This window comes from Uranotaenia lowii, chromosome 3 (genome assembly GCF_029784155.1).
Source record: "Uranotaenia lowii strain MFRU-FL chromosome 3, ASM2978415v1, whole genome shotgun sequence".
In the NCBI taxonomy this organism is placed as follows: Eukaryota; Metazoa; Arthropoda; class Insecta; order Diptera; family Culicidae; genus Uranotaenia; species Uranotaenia lowii.
The window spans coordinates 221,567,428-221,587,099 of NC_073693.1; the positions used below are offsets into that span (position 1 = coordinate 221,567,428).

The 19,672-nt window shown below is 37.2% G+C and overlaps 1 protein-coding gene across 3 annotated transcripts in view; it reads left to right on the forward strand.

Annotated features, from left to right (window-relative positions):
* Positions 1-268: 268 nt before the first annotated feature.
* Positions 269-19,672, forward strand: part of LOC129755186 (uncharacterized) — a 47,087-nt gene continuing 27,683 nt past the window's right edge. For 2 of the 3 annotated variants that reach the window (XM_055751556.1, XM_055751555.1), the window contains exon 1: positions 269-1,552. The gene's annotated coding sequence lies outside the window, so the exon portion shown is untranslated. The remainder of the gene's footprint in view (positions 1,553-19,672) is intronic. The other variant, XM_055751554.1, reaches the window with a different exon arrangement.

The window sequence follows — 19,672 nt, forward strand, 5'->3', positions numbered from 1 at the left end:
GGGTGGCTGGGTGGCAATGGAGTAGTGTGGGTGGGTGGGTGATGGCTTTTCCGATGCGATGGTGCGATGGTGTTGATGATGTTGGCTGGCGCTGCTGCCACGATTGCTGTTGCTGGTGGTGGTACGATTTCGCTTTCCCGAAGGAAACTTGTGTCTCGGGCCTTGCGGGCGGCCGGCCATCATCATCAGGCAGCGCCAGCAGCAGCTGGGTACCTAGTCAGTGCTTAGCGCTTTTCCTTTCGGTTCGACGGCAGTTTTTCCTCAATCTTCGTCGCGTTCGGTCGGTTGGCTCGTTTCGGGTGCGTGTGCTCTTTCTTCGTGCGTGCGGGTGCTCTTCTTAGTGGGTGTCTGCCTGTGCACCATTCACTCTTTTTCCCTGCTCGGGATTTTCTTTTCATTCTGGATCTTTGCCATCGCTGAGTGTTTGTTGGTCACACGACTTTAAATCTGCATTTTCAACTTTAAATATCTCTACGGGTTTCAGTGTCCGATTGTCGTACGTTTTTTTTTCTCAAGATCCTGCACATCGGTTGGATTTCACCTTTCTTTCAAGTGGATCGTCGACGATCGAGGTATTCAAGCATATTGGAAGTGAATTTGCACAAATCGAAGTGAATAATTTGCACAGTGTCAGAAGAAAATGGTTAGCAATTAATCAATCTACAGATCTACGAATGGGAAATTTGGCAAATCTCGTCTTCTCGAGGACGAATGTTTGTCAATGTGAACGTGGCTGCTTCAGCTCACATTAGTGTCGAGATAAATTCGTTCGGAATCGCCCCACAGGAAGTGCTCCGCGAATGTAAAAATTCCAAGTTTCAAAATTTGCAGCTTCGAAAAAATGTTGTGACTGGGATTTCGAAATTCTAAGGCAATATTATCTGCGGCATTTGAAATCAACATACAACAGTGCTAAAGTTCGCTAGAAGGAAAAAATACCAGAGCAAATATTTCACCAATACCAAAACACCCACAACACATCGGCTCATCGAAATTTGCGGATATGCTATCTGGGGGATGGTGATTCCTACTAGCCGAGGAAAATCTCTCCCGCGCACTCGCTTCCACTAGCCCAGAGCTAGCTAGCCAGCAGTCGTAGTAGAGATAGTGCGGGTGCCGAGAATTTTTCCGAATTTTCATCTCACTTCCACAGGCCCGACCCGACACGAACGTTCTCGTTGGCTGTTGAGTTTGAGTGTGGCGCGACAGAAGCAGCCGGAGCAGTCCGAACAACCGGATCGGGGCAGTTTTTCGTCGTGAAACGAGCCAAAGTAGAAACCGGCCGTTAGTGCCGGTGGGAAAAAAAGGGACGACGGTGGACCGAGAGGAAAAACAACGATTTCGACTATTAGCCAAAAAGTTAATGTCTTGTTTTGCGGGACCGCGTCGACGAGAGGATTTCGAGTGTTGATGTCTACCTACATAGCTAGTGGAGAGTCGAGTGAATTTTGACTTTCGGGGGGATATGTGAAGTGAAACGTGCTCAGGAAGCCGGCAAAATATTGTAGTTATATCAATACGCGTACCTACTTATCAGCAAACAATCTTGAAGGTAAATGTTGTCATGTTATAATTTTGAATCGCGTTTGATGATACTGACGATATCGTTGAGTTTTATTTTGATGATTCTATTACCGATTCGGCCTTTTTATTGCATACAGGAGTACTGTGTTTTGTATGATGGTGATATTGATAAATTAGAATCAGTTTTACAATAAAATTCGAGCGTTTTTTCATCTTTTAAATTTATTCAATTACCGAGCTTTCCTGTTTTTCGCTTGTCGCGAATGTGATCCTCTTAAAAGCATAACTCAAATGCTATGTATCTTATAATGAAACGTTATTCTAAAATATTGAACACAACAGTTTCAACTCATAAATACTAAATTTCCCAAATTTCGTCCAGCGAATTTAAAGATTTAGAACACCTAATTTTGGTGTTTCTCGGCTTAGATTTCTTCGCGACTCTTAATGTGTTTAAAAAATCACTTTTTGATAGTTCATTGGAACTGTTTTACTTTTTTGTCCTTGAGTTTAACCCCTTGCCGTCAAAGTTTGCGAAATATATTTTCCGAGGCCCGCATTGAGGTATTTTATACCAGTTTTTAGATAGATGGCGCTTCAGAACATCCAAAGATAATCTAAGTAAACATAGTTTGCTTGAAGACGTGTTTGACAGCTGTCCCGAAAAATTCTACATCTTCATGAAATTAAGGATTACAATTAATGAAAATCGCAGTTAGAAGGAACAAGAGCTTCGATTCAAAGCCTCAGGTGAGATCAATCCATTTTTTAATGTTTTTTTTTTAATTTTTCAACTTTGAAAATTCCTTTGCATAATCACCACATAACCAAATTCTATAATACAATCATATGAAGCGTTTGTAAGGGAACTCAACGGTTCATTCCTCCTTTATTCCTGTATCTTTTGCGTTTTACAACATGTGATGTAAAATGGCATGGTCGTAGTAGTATCTGGAATGCATGTTCTATGTATCATAGGCTATGCTGAAAAGAAAAATGAAGAACTCAAGTTCATCATTTTCAAGAGTGCATACAAGTATTGGCCATGTTGGTGTTAGAAGAAGAAGAAAAAGAAGATGGCGCTTCAGAACATCCAAATCAGACTTCGAATATACTCAAGACAGTAAAGTCAAGTAAAAAATGCCTGCAGAAAAACCACCTGCTGAAACCAAAATGACCACGTTTTAACGGTTTGACGGCATGCCGTAGGGTAATTCCCAATAGGTAAATTGGTTGATCTTCACCGTTGATTCTGTCATTTGGCGACAGAATATCTTTCTGGTAGTAAACAAAAATCTGTCGTTCTGCCTTTTTACGAACCGCTGCTTGCTCAAGGAGATGGCTTCATAAAGGGTGATACGGTAATAATTTAGTGAATATTAACTTGACGTTTTTCTTTCAATTTTGCATTTAAAAAACCTGCAGCCGAATTCCGGGCAAAAAATGTCGTGAAAGAAAAGAAATTATTGAAGACATTTTTAAAATTTTCTTATCTTGGAATTCCGGTGAATTTAAAGAAGACATTTTTTGACGTTTAAAAAAGAAAACATGATTTTCAATCTCTTCGGATTTTTTTCGTTGCGAAATTTTCTTAGATTGACATTCCGGTCAATTCAAAGAAGACATTTTTTGACGTTTGAAATAGAAAACGAGATTTTTAATTTCTTCGGCATTTTTGCTTCGGAGATTTTAAAAGACATTTCTTTTCAGTGAGGATTTTTGTTAAATTAAACGTTAATACCTAATAAAACTTGAAAATAATGGAGCAAATGCTTGTATAATATTACTATGCAAAAAAGAAGTGGTATAAACGCCAAGAAAAAATCGAACTACCTCGGCATCGTCAATATTTGAGAGATATTAGTAATCCATTTGATATTTCGGATGGAAATTTGAATAACTCTTTCGAATGCCAAAATGTTTGACTAAGAAGTTTATTAACTTATTGAATCAACCATTTAACGCTATCCCATTGAAGGATGAAAGAACCACAACAATTCCTGTACATTTACAAGTTTTTACAATATTGCGATATCTTGGCTAAAGTAATCGATTAAACCTAATTAATCTAAATCAATAAGTATGACACTTTCGAATGTACTTGTCTAATTCTGTGGTAAAATTATTAACATCGTCGCTGTTCAACACATCCGATTGTTTACAAACACGTAACTTTCTAGCTGCATTTTTCAAAATGTCCAATTATGCCTTCAACACTCAACGATATGTTTTATCCATGCTCAATATCGGGAAACAAACTAACATGGGAGAAAGACGGTGCCAACAATAAGTCGTTTTGAAAAGTCTACCCGACAACAAACGTCGAAGACGTCTAGCGGTGAATAGGTGAACTATACTTTTTTCTTCTCTTACATTTGTTTTTTTTTCTTTCTCTTTACTTTTTCGGAATCAGCCAAGAAGAAAAGACATTTTTTTGAAGAGAACGACAATTTAAGAATTTCTTTTCTAGAAGAGATTTTTGGTGATTTTCTTCAAGTACCGGAATTCGGCTGCTGAACACTCCTCATTTTGAAGGTGTGTGTGTAGAATGTTGCTCCTATTTTGATGTTGATTATATTATTTTAATGACATTGCGGCGAGATAAACTTCTAAGGTAGAAATGTTTAAAATATTGTGAAGAGTATAGCTGGATAGATGAAACGAGTACGCTTCGTAGAAGAAGTGAAAAGGTGGTGAAGAATGTAAGCTGAAGGCAATTTGTGTAGAAAGCTCAAAACTGATCGGATAGACTATTGCTAGGCTCACTGACTGACTATATATAGGAGGCGAAGCAATCGCAGATCCTCTTCACAGTCAGCCTAGAGTGGCCCAGTTGTCCAAGGAAGAAGAGCAGCGTATCAAAATTTTGCTCGCGAATCGCGAAAATCCGAGCTACTCGCACGCAAAGCTGACAAAATAGCTAAAAGTTGCCAAATCAACCGTTAAAAATGTAATTCAAGTATTTGGGGAACGTTTGTCGACAGCCAGGAAGTCTGGATTGGGGGGAAATCGAAAACCGGAAGCCGCTGAGACGACTAAGAGAGTTGCCAGTAGTTTCAAGCGAAACCCTAACCTCTCTCTACGAGATGCCGCAAATAAGCTGGGTGTATCGTCTATAACCGTGCATCGAGCCAAAAAACGAGCCGGACTATCGAGATACAAGAAGGTAGTGACTCCAAATCGCGATGATAAACAAAATACGACGGCCAAAGCGCGATCACGGAGGCTGTACACGACGATGTTGACGAAGTTTGACTGCGTTGTAATGGACGACGAAACCTACGTCAAAGCCGACTACAAGCAGCTTCCGGGACAGGAGTATTATACGGCAAAAGGAAGGGGAAAGGTAGCAGATATTTTCAAGCACATGAAACTGTCAAAGTTCGCGAAGAAATATCTGGTTTGGCAAGCCATCTGTACCTGTGGCTTGAAAAGCAGCATTTTCATAGCTTCCGGGACTGTCAACCAAGAAATTTACGTGAAAGAGTGTTTGAATAAACGTCTGCTGCCTTTCCTGAAGAAACACGGTTGTTCCGTACTGTTTTGGCCGGACTTGGCATCTTGCCATCACGGTAAAAAGGCCATGGAGTGGTACGGCGCCAACAACGTGCAGATGGTTCCCAAGGACAAGAACCCTCCCAACACGCCAGAGCTCCGCCCAATTGAGAAATACTGGGCTATTGTCAAGCGGAACCTAAAGAAGACCAAAAAAAACTGCTGAGGACGAGCAGCAGTTCAAGGCAAACTGGCTTTCTGCGGCGAAGAAGGTGGACAAGGTGGCTGTACAAAATCTGATGGCAGGGGTTAAGCGTAAGGCCCGGCAATTCGGATTTGGAAAAGCGGAAGCCTAACTGAATATTTTTCCTGAATTTTATACTAATTAACCTTGAAAAAGAAATTTATTTTGTTTTTTTAAATAAACGATTTCACCGATTTACACGCGTTTTCCCTTGACCAAATTTTGACCGTATCACCCTTTGCAAAGGCTGGCCAAGCAAAAAAAGTTTAGTAAATGTAAAAAAAAACATTTGAAGCCACCCATAAAGTACGAATTCAATTTCAAAAATTTTATTGTGCCCTTTTACCCATTTTAAAGATTGCTTCATTTATAATTGGAACGAACTTTTGCTAATATTGTGGCCCTCCTGGTGGACGGATTTGAAAGTTTTTGGCACCCACGTGTCGGGAACTTTGTCAGCTTCACGTATGTATTTTTGACATTCCGCAAATCGAATGTACTTTGCAAACAATCAACACGGAAGCCGAAAAAATTTTGGTCTGCATTTGTATGGCGCGTTATCAAACGGTATAAGGAAACATTGACGACGATTTGGAAGCCTCAAGCCAATCGTCGGAGTGGAATTGTCAACCGGAAACTGCGTGGTAAGATTTTGAAGACGATTAAGAGGAATTCCAATCTGTTGGAACGGGATTTGGCCAGAAAATTCGGTGCTGCCCATATTACCGTGACGAGAAATCGACTTCGGGAAGGAAGACTGCAAACAGCCAAACCGGACCATAAAACAGAATAGTGTGGCCAAAATCCGTGCTGGGAAGCTATACGACCAGGTGCTGACCAAGTTCGACGAGTGTCTTCTGATGGACGATGAAACCTACACACTTAAATTTTTCTCCTGTGATCGGAACGACTTCGTCCTGTATTTTCAACAGCTGAAATTACAGGACGATTTCAGGACGGCAAAAACGCTCAGGAAAACAACTGTCAAATTCACCTGAAGGTTCAATTTACAGGGAATTTGGAAGTGTTCCTGTGGGCTCGAATCGGCTTCCATCCACCATTTTTAAAGAATTCGGAAATTTTTCAGCAATGATTAAAACTTTTTTAAATAAAAAATGAAAATATTTATTCAATTTTCGCTGTACACTAAACTATAAAGTCAGTTGAAGGAATGCCCATTGTTTTTGACGGCTGATCGGCACTGTTTTTATTTCCCCGGAATGAACTTTTTCTCCAGCCTGGGCAACTTTTTCGGTGTTGTTTCCAATTTGAAGCATATTTCACCTGGAAACCAAAAGGAAAAAAATGGTCACACATGAATTTTAGGTGAACTTTATGTTATTTAATTTAATATTTACCTGCTCTAGCAACATATTTATGTTTCTGATATCATCGATACTGGATTTTATAAATCAGGCGTCTCGTAGGCGTCAGGACCAGCAGCGGTCCTGAAAATAAAATTTTGGGCCTCACACTGTACTGCCAAGTCCGCGCCGAAATTGGGGACACTTTGCCGATGAATGTTGCCGCACGATTTTTAGCTGCTTCTGCGGTTGCAACTGTCGAGACTAATCACTGGGAACAATCGTTTTTGCCGATCAATGCTCGAACCACATGACAGTGAAATTTTTTCACGTGTTACGTATTACAGGAAATCGCTGCTCTAGTTCTTGAATATTCGAAAAAGAATTCCTTCAAATTTCAGGAGAAATGAAGTTCTTCGAGAATCGTTTAGCAATCTCCACGTGCCTCAGGAAAACTTCTTATTTTTGAACATTCAAGTGTCATTTTGAGCTGTTTTCCCGTAATTCAGAGGATGATGATCCCGAGCGGAATAATTGCAATCTTAGTGTGTATGTCAAGGCTGACTCCGGTCAAATCCCAGGTAAAAAATTTTACTTGGCAACGGCTCGGGGAAATGTTTCAGCCAATTTTAAATTGGTTTTTGCCAAATTTGCAGGAAAATTTACGATTTGGCAGGGTATTTGCAGCTAAAACAAAAAACGATAGTTTTCGTTACAAATAAGACAATGGCGTCCGAACTATACCAAAAACAGTGTCTACAAAAAATGAATTTCGCCGTTCATTCGATCCCACGACCATCCCGTGTTGTTTTGGCCAGATTTGGCAAGCTGTCATTACAGCAAAAACGTCACTCAATGGTACTAGCAACTCAACTTTGAGATCGTTTTATGATGATTTGAGAAGAATCATTTGGAAAATGATATGCTGATATCAGGATATTTACTTCAATAAGGATGAAATTTTAATACAATCAATTGAAAATGTTTCAATACGAATTTAAAGTCTAAGTTAGAAATTGGGATGGAAATTCAATAATGAAACTCTGTATCGTCGATTGGTCCAATTTAAGCAACTACAGTTTTTAAAAGATTTTTTTAAAGATAGGGAGAGAAAAGGGAAAAGAATGTATAAACTAACGGAAATTTCCATAGTAATGATTGAACAGTGAAAAGATATAATAATACCCGGTATTAATACGTTTACTGCCCAGGTAAAATTCTGAAATGTTTATCATAAAGCTTCTCTGTCCTCTCTAAGCACGGTGAGCCCGTTTTGACGAAATTAGCTGTTTTTTTGTGCAGTGACCATTACTTGGAAAGTTAACATAATAACAAACATTATTATTGTGCAAGGCGTTTGTATGTAATGAAAATGAGGAGATTTTTTTTTCTTTATTTTACCTGATATTTATTTTTACTGATATGTTTCGATAAAAAAATTAAAATTTTAGGTGTTTTGCCTCATATTCTTCTTAATTTTTTAGAAGAATAGGTCAGAAGAGAGGTCATTGGTCTTTGGTTTTTGCAGTGGTCTCGAACAGAGGCACGATAGTCGTGGAAACCAAGCGAGTCTCGAGTTACGAGTAAAGGTCGGACCTCGAGTGGTCAGAGGAGAAGCCCTTAGTCTTGAATCGTAACAAGAGCCAGGGTATATATCCTGGAGTTTTGACTTGAAATTCCCATAACGGATACAGCCAGGTCAGAGGCCTCAGATGGACGTTATGGCGTAGGGATACATAGTATCTAAAGTCGACCAATTGCACCCATGGACACAGAGTAGCATACTGGGGAGATGCGGTGGATCGCCGTGCCTTGGAATGCAATCCGTAAAAAAAAAGATTGTCAACTTGTGCTTTAGTGCTTGGGATTGAGTTTTCTCCAAAGAAAATGGAGATGGTTGTTTTCTTCAAGAAACAAAGACCTGCTCAACCTAACCTTAACCGCATAGGCAGAACGATCACTTAATCGAGGTGTTTTAAGTATCTTAGCTTTGGTTTGATTTCAAGTGTACCTGGAGAACCCACATTGAGTATCGAAAGGAAAATGCCAACAAAGAATCAATATTCTCCAATCCATCACTGGCACCTGGTGGGGAGCCCATCCAGAAGATCTACTGCATCGAACAAATATTTTCTTAGTGATGGAATATGGTAGCTTCTGATTCCAGTCAGCTGCTAAAATTCTCCTCATCAACCTCGAGCGTATCCAATATCGTTGTCTTCGCATCGCCTTGGGCTGTATGCCCTCAACTCATAACATGAGTCTTTAAATATTGGAAGGCATACTACATCTAACCTCTGAAAGATCGATTAAATTTATTATCAATCCGGTTCCTCATCAGGTGTGAGGTCATGAACCCATTGGTGATTGTAAATTTTGAAAGACTACTTCAGAGTCTATATACTATGTTTTCATGTCCATGCAGGTAAATCCCACTCATGTTTACATCCCAGACTACGACAACTCTTCTGTCCAGTTTTATTTGTCTATGCATCAAGAAAATCGTGGAATACCGAAGCGCCTCATGTAACCTCCATTCACCATTGAATCCCAGTAAATCGAAAATCAAAGATGGAACGCACATCTGATGAACATTTCTGCACACTTGGTGAATTCTGCCGCACACTTCGTGAATTTTGTTCACACTCGATGAAGCGCATATTTCCGCACACTTCAGTGTGCTACCAATGTGCTTTCATCGCGTTCCAAATGAACACTTCATATCTCTGGGAAAGATGTTGGATGTTGTATGGCATTGTTCGATAATGGCAATGCGAGGGCAGACTCTCTGGCAAAGGTAGGGGCGATGGAAAGCGACACGAACTTCAACGAATTTTAATTCTTGGTACGAAGGAACTCTCTTGTCAACTGGCAGCGCAATAGGAAGCGGATGAGTTGGGTCAGTGGCTCTTTTCGATTATCCCAAAGGTAAGCCTTAAACTCAGGTTTAATAGGTTGGACCTGAGCCGAGATTTTATTTGTATATTTTCTCGTCTGATATCCAATCATTATTGCTTATACGCGGTACTCTATCGGTTTGATATTGCTGACAACAATTTGCGGTTAAGGTTACCATGACAAACCTGAAGGTATGAGCCAATTCAAATAAAGTGTTAGAAAAAAGAATCTACTATGCGGCATTGAACTTTTTGTTGATTTGTGTTTGTGTCTTTCAATTTGAACAGCACTAAACATAAAAAAATATATATATTGGTTGGTCTAAAATAGTCGATATCGTTTCAATGCTATATGCTGATTTTTCACAAGTAAGTAACTACATAACAGATGTGTCCAAATTATCATCAGTCTGTGCTACAAATAAATAATTCCTAACTGCAAATATGAAACGACTTTTTATCGAAACCTTGCAGCCATAACGTTTTGCTACGACCGGCAGAGAAGCTATCGCCGGTTTCTGAAAAGAAATTCGTCTAGTATGTATAATATGTGAGAAAGATTATAAAAATAGCAACTCCACCACAACAACAGCATCGGTATCAACATCAACAACAACAAAAACAAACAGTCGGCAGCGAGATAGAGAAACTGTGTCGAGAAAATAGACATTTCCCTGTTTCACTTTGGTCCCTGAAAAGATGTACACCGGTCGAAAATGGTTGCACTCAACGGCTGTTTTTGTGGAGGAGCGCCTCAAGCTACGATTTTCAATAAAATTTCTATTCGACCATAGTGGTGTCACCTCATGTTTGATTAAAATTTATTTATTTATTCCGCCAAACAGTGTAGGCTACATATATATAATAACTTAAACCTAGAGATTACAATGTTCAAATAAGCATAATAATAATAATAATTTTTCTTTACATTTACAAAGTCAGGTTCTTCGGTGCCTGTTACCGTAAAAACCTTTTTTCAGCTGCTGTTTTGACATAGTTAAGTCTATATTCTCATAATGTTTATTATAACTATACATTAAACAATTAACAGGACTATATTTTCCATAATCAGTTCGAGTAGAGGTTATAATGAAAAGATTTCTTGTTCTTAAATGACGGCAAGGACAATAAAAGTTTAATTGATTTAGTAGATAAGCAGACTGAACGCGCTGATTAATTATGTCGTTTACAAAACAGATTGCAGCAAACTCTCTTCTTACACTTAATGTTTCCATGTTTATAAGCAGGCAACGTGATTCATAGCTAGGTAATTGGTTCTGAGACCATCCTAAATTTCGTAAAGCGAATAGAACAAATTGTTTCTGGACTGATTCCAAACGGTTTTTATGTAAAATTTGAAAAGGCGACCACACAACGCTACAATACTCAAGAATAGATCTAACATAAGCTGTGTACAATGTTTTTATTGTGTATGGGTCTTTAAAATTATAACTGAAACGTTTTATAAATGCTAACATACCGTTTGATTTCTGGATTATTGAGTTATAGTGATCTACAAAGGTAAGTTTTGAGTCCAATATAACTCCAAGGTCTCTAATCTTGTTGACTCTCTCGACAGGATCATCTCCCAATTTGACAATTTCATATGACTGACATTTTCTTCTGGTAAATACAATATTTGAACATTTTGCCACGTTAAGTTTGAGCAGACTTTTAATGCACCATTTGTTAAATACATTAACTTCGTTTTGAAAGATTCTAAAGTCTTCTTCGCTATTCACTTTCATATAAAGTTTCATATCATCAGCATAAATTAGCACATTTGACTGCTTGAGAAGACAAGTTATATCATTTACGTATAAAATAAATAATAAGGGGCCGAGATGGGAGCCTTGAGGCACACCAGAAGTAACGGTGTGCCTCAAGGCTCCCATCTCGGCCCCTTATTATTTATTATTTATTTACGTATAAAATAAATAATAAGGGGCCGAGATGGGAGCCTTGAGGCACACCAGAAGTAACGGTGTGCCTCAAGGCTCCCATCTCGGCCCCTTATTATTTATTTTATACGTAAATGATATAACTTGTCTTCTCAAGCAGTCAAATGTGCTAATTTATGCTGATGATATGAAACTTTATATGAAAGTGAATAGCGAAGAAGCTGTCGGGCTGTCGGGAAATAATCACTGTCATTCGGAAAAACCATCCCCTCAGCTCGGAAAATCTAAACGGTTGAGAAAGAACTGCATATAATCTGTAAATCGATTTGACTATTTAGATGAGGCATGTTAGTTCACAATATGTATGTTCATTAAATTCCACTTAGCGAAAGCCGTCTACGATCAAAGTGTAATTGAAAAAAAGGAAGAATAAAAACTAGTTGCACTTGCAATGACGTTACCTACATTATTCTTGGATCACCGCGGCCAGGAATATTATGACGGTGGCATTTAAGTTGCCACTGAAGTGAATTGACTTTAAATTTAGAAGTGCGCTGAACTATACACAAACCCTGGTGCAAACACTGGTGCAAGTCAGGAAACCTTTGGTGTTTGGGATGAAATATCCGAGTAGGGCGAGATGTATAACAGTTTTGCATAAAATGTTTACGTGATTTACTGACTCAGTGTGGGACAGGTACAAGTGGAAGCAAATGAAAATGTCGGTAATGCATTATCCAAAACCAATCGAGACGGTCCCTCCTCAGGTCGCATGCCAATTTTCATTACAATGTGCCATCAATTAGTGTGATTATTTCCAAAAAAAGATTTCTCTACTTGTCGAAGTGGTCTAGAGTAGGTCAAGTACCTACCTAGATTGAAATTGTTTTGTTCAACAACAATAACTTTGAAAATGTAGGTCATCTTTTTTCAAACATGATAAAAAATATTAAAATAATTATTGAAATATCGATAAAAATATTTGTAAAATTTAAAGATCAATAGTTTAGTCACTTTTGATATAAGTTATATAAAAAAAAAATCAATACATACATACCTGTTTCACTTTGCGCCGAATATATTGCCCGATTTGTTAGTCATTAACCGGCCGCGGTGCAAATCGGCAACAGGTGGTTTAATTGGGTTAGCCAACATGCGAGTGGGGACAGAAATAGAAAAGTGTTAATTCGATAAATCTGCAATTTGGCGTGTCTGCCGATTTGGGGTTTTTCTGTTGTTGGTTTGCTCATATCAATTAATGATCGGGGATAATATCCCGTTCATGAATAGTTTGTTTGAATAAATGTGATGGATACTATGTATTTAGTAAGGTCATAATTTTAAATTCCGTATGAACTTCATTGAAAAAATTCAAAAATGATTCAGTTTAACTATTACCGTTTCATATCCCAACATAATTTTAAGTAACTTATTTAGCTTGTATAATGTTATCATGGGGGATAATATTAATGAAATTTTCTAAAGATTAATTGAGCTTTATCTCGTAATAAGATTCGAATTTAAAACGTTGGATCAATCTTATCTAGACAATCCTAACGAATAATGTTTATAACTGTACAGTAGTTATTATTGATTTACATGGTTTCCGTCTCACTACATAACCTGATGAACAATATTCCTCCATTTCACAACTGTACAGTAGGGTGGTTGCGAAATGGGTCATGTCGAATTTCGCAAACCGACCATATAAGTTTTGCAGATTAGCTTAGCTTCGATTGATTGACTACTCACATCCATCTGGTGTCATTGAACCCGAAATGCATTACCTACCAAATTTAAGAATAAAAACATTAAGAATTTCACGATCGCAGGCGTGACTCAGTAGAACAAGTTCCACATCACCAATGCAATGCACAATAGTTACTACTCCGTGATTGACCGAGGCCATCAATTTTGTCCTGAGGTCGAAAGAATGGTGTCTGGGAATGTCAGCACATTCATAATGTTCAAAACCGATGCTCTCTTTGAACATAAATAACAGCGCCGGCCACGTTCTAGTAGTCAAATGAAAAATTAAAAAATAGAGAAAGGGATGAAACAATAATGTTGTGCTTTGAGGCCGAGGTTACCTCTGCATCCAAGTAAATAAATTGGTTTGTAGAATGAAGGAAAGGATTCGATCGTTTTTGTAACAAACGGTTCGGCTAGCTGACAACTATTCAGAAACCCCTCAACTCAGCGCCGTAGGCAGACCGCGTGGGATGAGTGCCTAGAGGATCCACTGGTTCCGGCCCCGAGGCAATTCCCACAGTTTACCTTGGGATTTATGCGCTCCAGATGTAGGCCTAACGGGTTGGCAAGCTTCATAAAGTTTTAAGCATAAACTTCGGGGTCCTGGATATCTCGGTTTTGACAGACTCGCGGATACGGACGCACGGAGTCTAAACCACGGTTCTGGACTTTGCTTCCAGACCACTTGAATTTAACGTCTTCACCAAAAGTCGAAGTGTTGACTTTAGCAATGGCGAACCAGAATGAGCTGTCTCAAGGCGGATATTGACCTCTCAGCCGCGTATGTCCCGTAACGTCATCCCTATTTCGCCCCATCATGCTCCACAATACGCCATCTTTCAGGCCCTAATGGTAGCAGCCATCTGTTGGTGAAGTTCCGAACTTCTTTCGTCGTTAGGGTGTGGGTTGGCGTAGTGCTTTAGGTACGCAATCTTTGAGGTCCTACTGGTAGCGGTTTTCTGTTGGTGAAGTTCCGAACTTCTCTGGTAGATGGTTGAGTTGGGTGTAGGTTGTCGTAGTAGTTGAAGCAGGAGGGTCACTAAAGGCAAACCAAAGCACTTTCTTGGAGCTCTAAACTACTACACGCACAAGATTTCAACAGAATTGACAGATCCCTTACCGTTGGTACATTTTTTCCCATTTCATCAAAAGATGCAAATTTTTTGTACGATGGTTGTATCACTGATCACACTGACAGGACACTTCGAAGAAAACTTTGACCATTTTCTGGCTAATTTTTTTTCGTCAAATTTTGTAGGTTCGCAATACCGACGGTAGGTGGCGAACCTACCATTTTTCCGACACAAATGTCCTGTAGGAAAAATGTACTAGTTTCGCCCGATTTTATCGTAGGAATTGCCTTTTTTTAAATATTGGGTGGCACTTTCTAACTGGGATAGCATTTCATAAAATCGATCGATGCGCACTCTAGAATCGATATTGCGTACTGTTGGAAAAAATATCCAACAAACGGAATCGAGTGTCCAGTCAGTATGGTCAGTGTTTGTATCAGGTAAAGTGTTAAAGTAGTTACCCCAAATTCTCAACGAATCAGTAAAAGATATTGCAAAGTCATAAATATGGATGTAATTGGTACATTTTTTCATTTAACCTTCTCTTTAATTTTTTTTCAAATCAGGTACTATAACTATTTTTAATCACATTTAACTATTTTTTTTTCATCTATTTTTTGTGATTGACAAACTTTTATTTAGTTGCTATACTTGAACATATTTCTATACTGTAGTATTTTACTATTTATGATCTTGCAAAGATAGAAGGGAGTAGCAGGCTTTGGTAGAATTGAAAGGAAGCGTTTTTTTTCGATTGTCAAAATGGTGAAAATTTCAAATTGAAAAATTATAAAGTCTTTTAACGACTTCGGTGATTATTTACAATGGACCGGGATCTACAGGAACAGGAAAAGCGAAGAAAGGCAACCAAAACAATGAAGCAGTACATTCAGCTGGATGAATCAAAATTGGATATTTGGAATGGAGTTCCGACAAATCGAAGCTAAGTATCTGTTTTTATATATTTTCATTACTTGAACGCTGGCGAGCCTTAGTAGAGGTGCATGGGCACAAGACTTTTGATGGATTGGATCAACAATTTTGGTCTAGTGTTTTTTTTTCTTTCAATGTGTCTGGGCCACGGCCGGATCTTGTTTCTGTTGTCTGTTAAAGGTCCATTTCTTAAAAGCATTCTTTCAAATGTGTTGTTTTTTTTTTATCCAAATTGGTTCTCTTACTTTGCCTCTTTATAAAAATTCCAATGAGATCCAACTTAGCAAATTCATTCTTGCATATTATTATCGTTAGTTCCTATTTTTGTTTTGAGTAGATCATAGTTGATAGGAGGGTTAACCATTTTAAAGATTTTATTTAAAAGTAATTTGCTTTTTGCATGAGATTGTAGTAAAGAAGATAGGACTAACAACTTTGACAAAAATCAATATAACACAACAAAAATGAAAAATAATTGTTTTTATTATCGTTGAAATTTTATTGAAACCTTCTAAAATAAGTTTTTTTTCACAAGAAAATTGAGTTCTCAGAGCTGATTAAGCCTACAAATCGAAAAACATCACATTAAAATATTTGGAATCAATAGTCTTCACATTTAAATGCATAATTTTACCATTTCCAAAATATTCACCATATATTTGCTAACAACATTTATTTGTTCAGATGAGCTTATTGAAAAATAAAAAGATTTTCATGACATGTTGAGAGTGATTAGTATATGTATCTACAAATTCATTAATTTTGGAAATATAAATTAGTAAGCTCACACAGTCAAGAAAAAAAGTCAAATATGTGTTGAACAGTAGTTGAAAAATTAAGGCTTTTAAAGAATTTTAGCGATTAGACATTTCTTTTATAATGGCCCTTTTAATTGATGAGAAATACGAGATATTTTTAGGAAATCCTTGAAAATAAATATTTGTTTTGAATATTTTGATTAACAAAATACCTATGTAAAAAAGTGATGTAAATGCAAACAATTAGGCAATAAATTAGGGTTTCAGTTTTAGCAGATTTTCTTGGTTTACTAGATCGCACTGGTCAAAAGTGTTCCCTGATCATATCCTTTAACCCACACTCCCAAAACATTATTTGCTAGGATGCAGAGGTAACCTCGGTCCTAAAGCACGAATTATTTCTTTAATCCCTTTCTCTCTTTTCCAAACTATCTTTTGACTACTAGGACGTGGCCGGCGCCGTTATTGATGATTAAAGAGAGAGCATCAGTTTTGGGCATTGTGAATGTGCTGTCAGTCCCAGACACCTTTCATTTGACCTTTGAACAAAATTGGTGGCCTCGGTCAATCACGGAGTAGCAACCATTGGCGATGTGGAATTCGTTCCACTGAGCCACGCCTGCGATCATGGTATTCGAAATGCATTTATTTTCAAACAATAAAAGATGAACAATCATATCACTAATCAACAATTAAATAAGGAAAAACCATTTCTATGAAGATCTTTTTTTTTCCAAATAGTAACAGAGCATTTCGGGTTCACTGATTCAGGTGGATGTGAGTAGTCAATCAAGCTAAGCTAAGCTAAGCTAAGCTATTTATGATCTTGCAAAGATAGAAGTTAAAGAAAAATTTATATTTTGGCCGATTTTTAATTTTCTGAAACACATATAAACGTTGATTGATTGCAAATTCCGTTCGAAAACATACATAAACATTATTTTATTTCTATTTAAAATCTTTATGAGAAGGATTCAATCAGGAACATTATCAAAATCACATAATTAAATTGAAAATAGTTCAATATGGAACTTAATGACAACGTAATTACCGATCAAACGACTTAAATGTTGTCCTCTAACTTAAAAAAATGGGTTTTTTTTACCACAATCCAATGTTCGTGTCGATTTTCTTATTGCAACTTATGAAATATTAACTTCTATTAATAAATTGAAAGTTAAAGAAAACTTAGCTGCGTGCCTTCATTTTTACAATGAAGATTCTTCCGGGAAGTCGACCGTATTGAAGTTCACAGGTTCCTGGCCTTAGACATCCAACTACAAGACTTCTTTTTCTTATAATAGCACTTTACATTTAATTTCATATCGAAAATGAAAATAACAGTTTATAATGTTGACACGAGATGAACATTTTTTCACGTCCTCTCAATCCAACGCCTGCTTCACATAAGGGATGAAAAAAGCCTTCGGTAAACCCGGGGCAATTTTTCTCGGCGAGCCCCCAAGGAATATTTAAAGAAGGTAGTGTCAAGGCAGCCCTGCTCTAGTATTGATGCAGGCTGAGACGTCAAAATCACGAAAAATCTGTTATTCTACTAGAAATTTATCTTTTTCTTTGTTAATTCGAGGAATCTGCTGGGAATTTGCCACTTTAAAAACATGTTATTGTAGAAAGATTCTTGCTCTTCAAGATCGGTACAAAAAAGTTGCATTTTCGAATAACTTTTCTATAAAATAGAATATCGAAGTTCGAAAAAATAGTGGAATTTCCCCACTGAAATTTGCTAAACTTTAAAATTATTTTAAAGTTTTCCATGAAAATTTTTAAGTTAATGCAGTTTAAGCTCCTCATTACAGTAAAGTGATCTAAACACACATTTTTATACAAAACAACAATCTTTTATTGGCATTTTAAGGCTATAATCATTTAGTATCCGGGCAGTTACAAACGTGTGTATTTCAAAAACCATTCATTTGATCGAAAAACTTTCTATGGAGGAAATGAAGGTGTTAATATGATATTTAATGTAAAAATATAAAAAAAATATATTTATCACTGATTTTAAGAAATACTCGAACTTTTTCATAAAATCTCTTTTTTATCTTTGCACACTTTTTTCATCATGTATTGATTTATTTTTTTTTACCTAAGAAGCAAAACCTTTGCAAAACCATGATATTTTGAACAAATTCACTTGGAAAAACCAATTGGAATCTGGTTCGAACCTTTTCATGAAAAGGCATCTCGAAAAATTTGACTTCTTAAATTCGGTTGTATCATAAATTTCTTTGTCCATCAGACGCATCTGTCACATTGCATAAAAACCGGTTGCACAGATTGCGATCCATGGAACTGCTTATTATGAGTAATTTACTCGGTGTCTACTAGTCAGGCAACACTTTTTGCCAGCCAGAAACGGATTTACTGCATAGTTAAGCGGTCTACTACTAGTTATTCTCAATAACCGTAGTATTTTACCCATATTTGAGATCAAGGGTTCCACTCCGATGCATGGTTTGAACATCGTGAGCATCCTAAAGTGGCTCCTTATACTTCTTAACCATTTGAGCCAAAAAAAAATTAGAAAAAATCAACAGTTCATGAGCTTTCAAGTCAACAATGAAGAATTTTCGAGGCGCAAAATGCAAAAAAGGAGCAAATTTGTGCAAAATTATTTTTACCATGTCTTTTTGCATCGTAAATATCTGAAACACACGTTAACTTAAAAATCTGGCAAAAATAGGCAAGATAGTCCTTTTCATAACCAACACAACGCTACTAAAGTTTTGCATATCCGAGCTCTAGTAACGTAGCTATCACCGAAATAAAGTGCCCGGATACTAAATGATCATAGCCTTAGTAAACTGATTTAACAATCATTTATTGATGTTAGTTGTTTTACACAAGAATTGTATATGGTAAACCGATTGAATTCAATTCATGACAATCAGTTGAACACTCAAAATCTACCAGCTAGACCTTTGAAAAGCAGATTTTTGCTTCACTTTTGCACGTTTTGGCTTCAAGGCGACATAGTATTTATAATTAAAATAAGAAAAAAACATATTGCAATCTTCAAAGGACTAAAAAACTACATAACATAGTGAAATAGAGGCCTTACAACAGAATCAAAATTAAATTAGAATTCATTTTCGTTCTAAAACGTGTTTTTCTTTGAAATTCCTATCATTCTCATATAAATTTTCGATACAATCATTTTTGTGGCGTCCCAAAAAAATCCAATATGGCTTTCGGCACTACTTTATTTAAATATTCCTTGGCGAGCCCCTTTTTTTCAAATGACATGCCATCGAATACAAAATATTTCAAACATACAAAAGAGTTGGTAAATTGATTCAGTATAGTACATTATAAAAATTTGAATAGAAATTCAACCAAAATAGGTAGTAGTGGGCTCTTTCACCGCCCCTCTCAGGCTCTCAACGTCCCCCAGGGGGCGGTAGGGACCAATTTGAAAACCACTGTTACAAAGTTACATATCAGAACCTAATTTCAGAATGAAGATTAAATGCTCAAAACACATAATCTGTTATCATTAAAAATTCAGATTAGAAATCCAAATGAGTTTAATATAAGGTGGCCAGATTGTCCGGATATTTATTAAAAAAATTGGAAAAAAGTTCGGTCTGGCCCGCTTACCCGAATTTGATTGGAAAATTTGCCCGGATTTTGCCCGGGCTTATTCTCATTTGTATTCTCAAATAACACTTTTAAAAACAAAATGTTTTATACATTTTTTTATTTATGCGTCCAAAACGAAATTTTCTGAGCATTTTTATAAAAATAATCATGAAAGGTTTTTTGAAAGT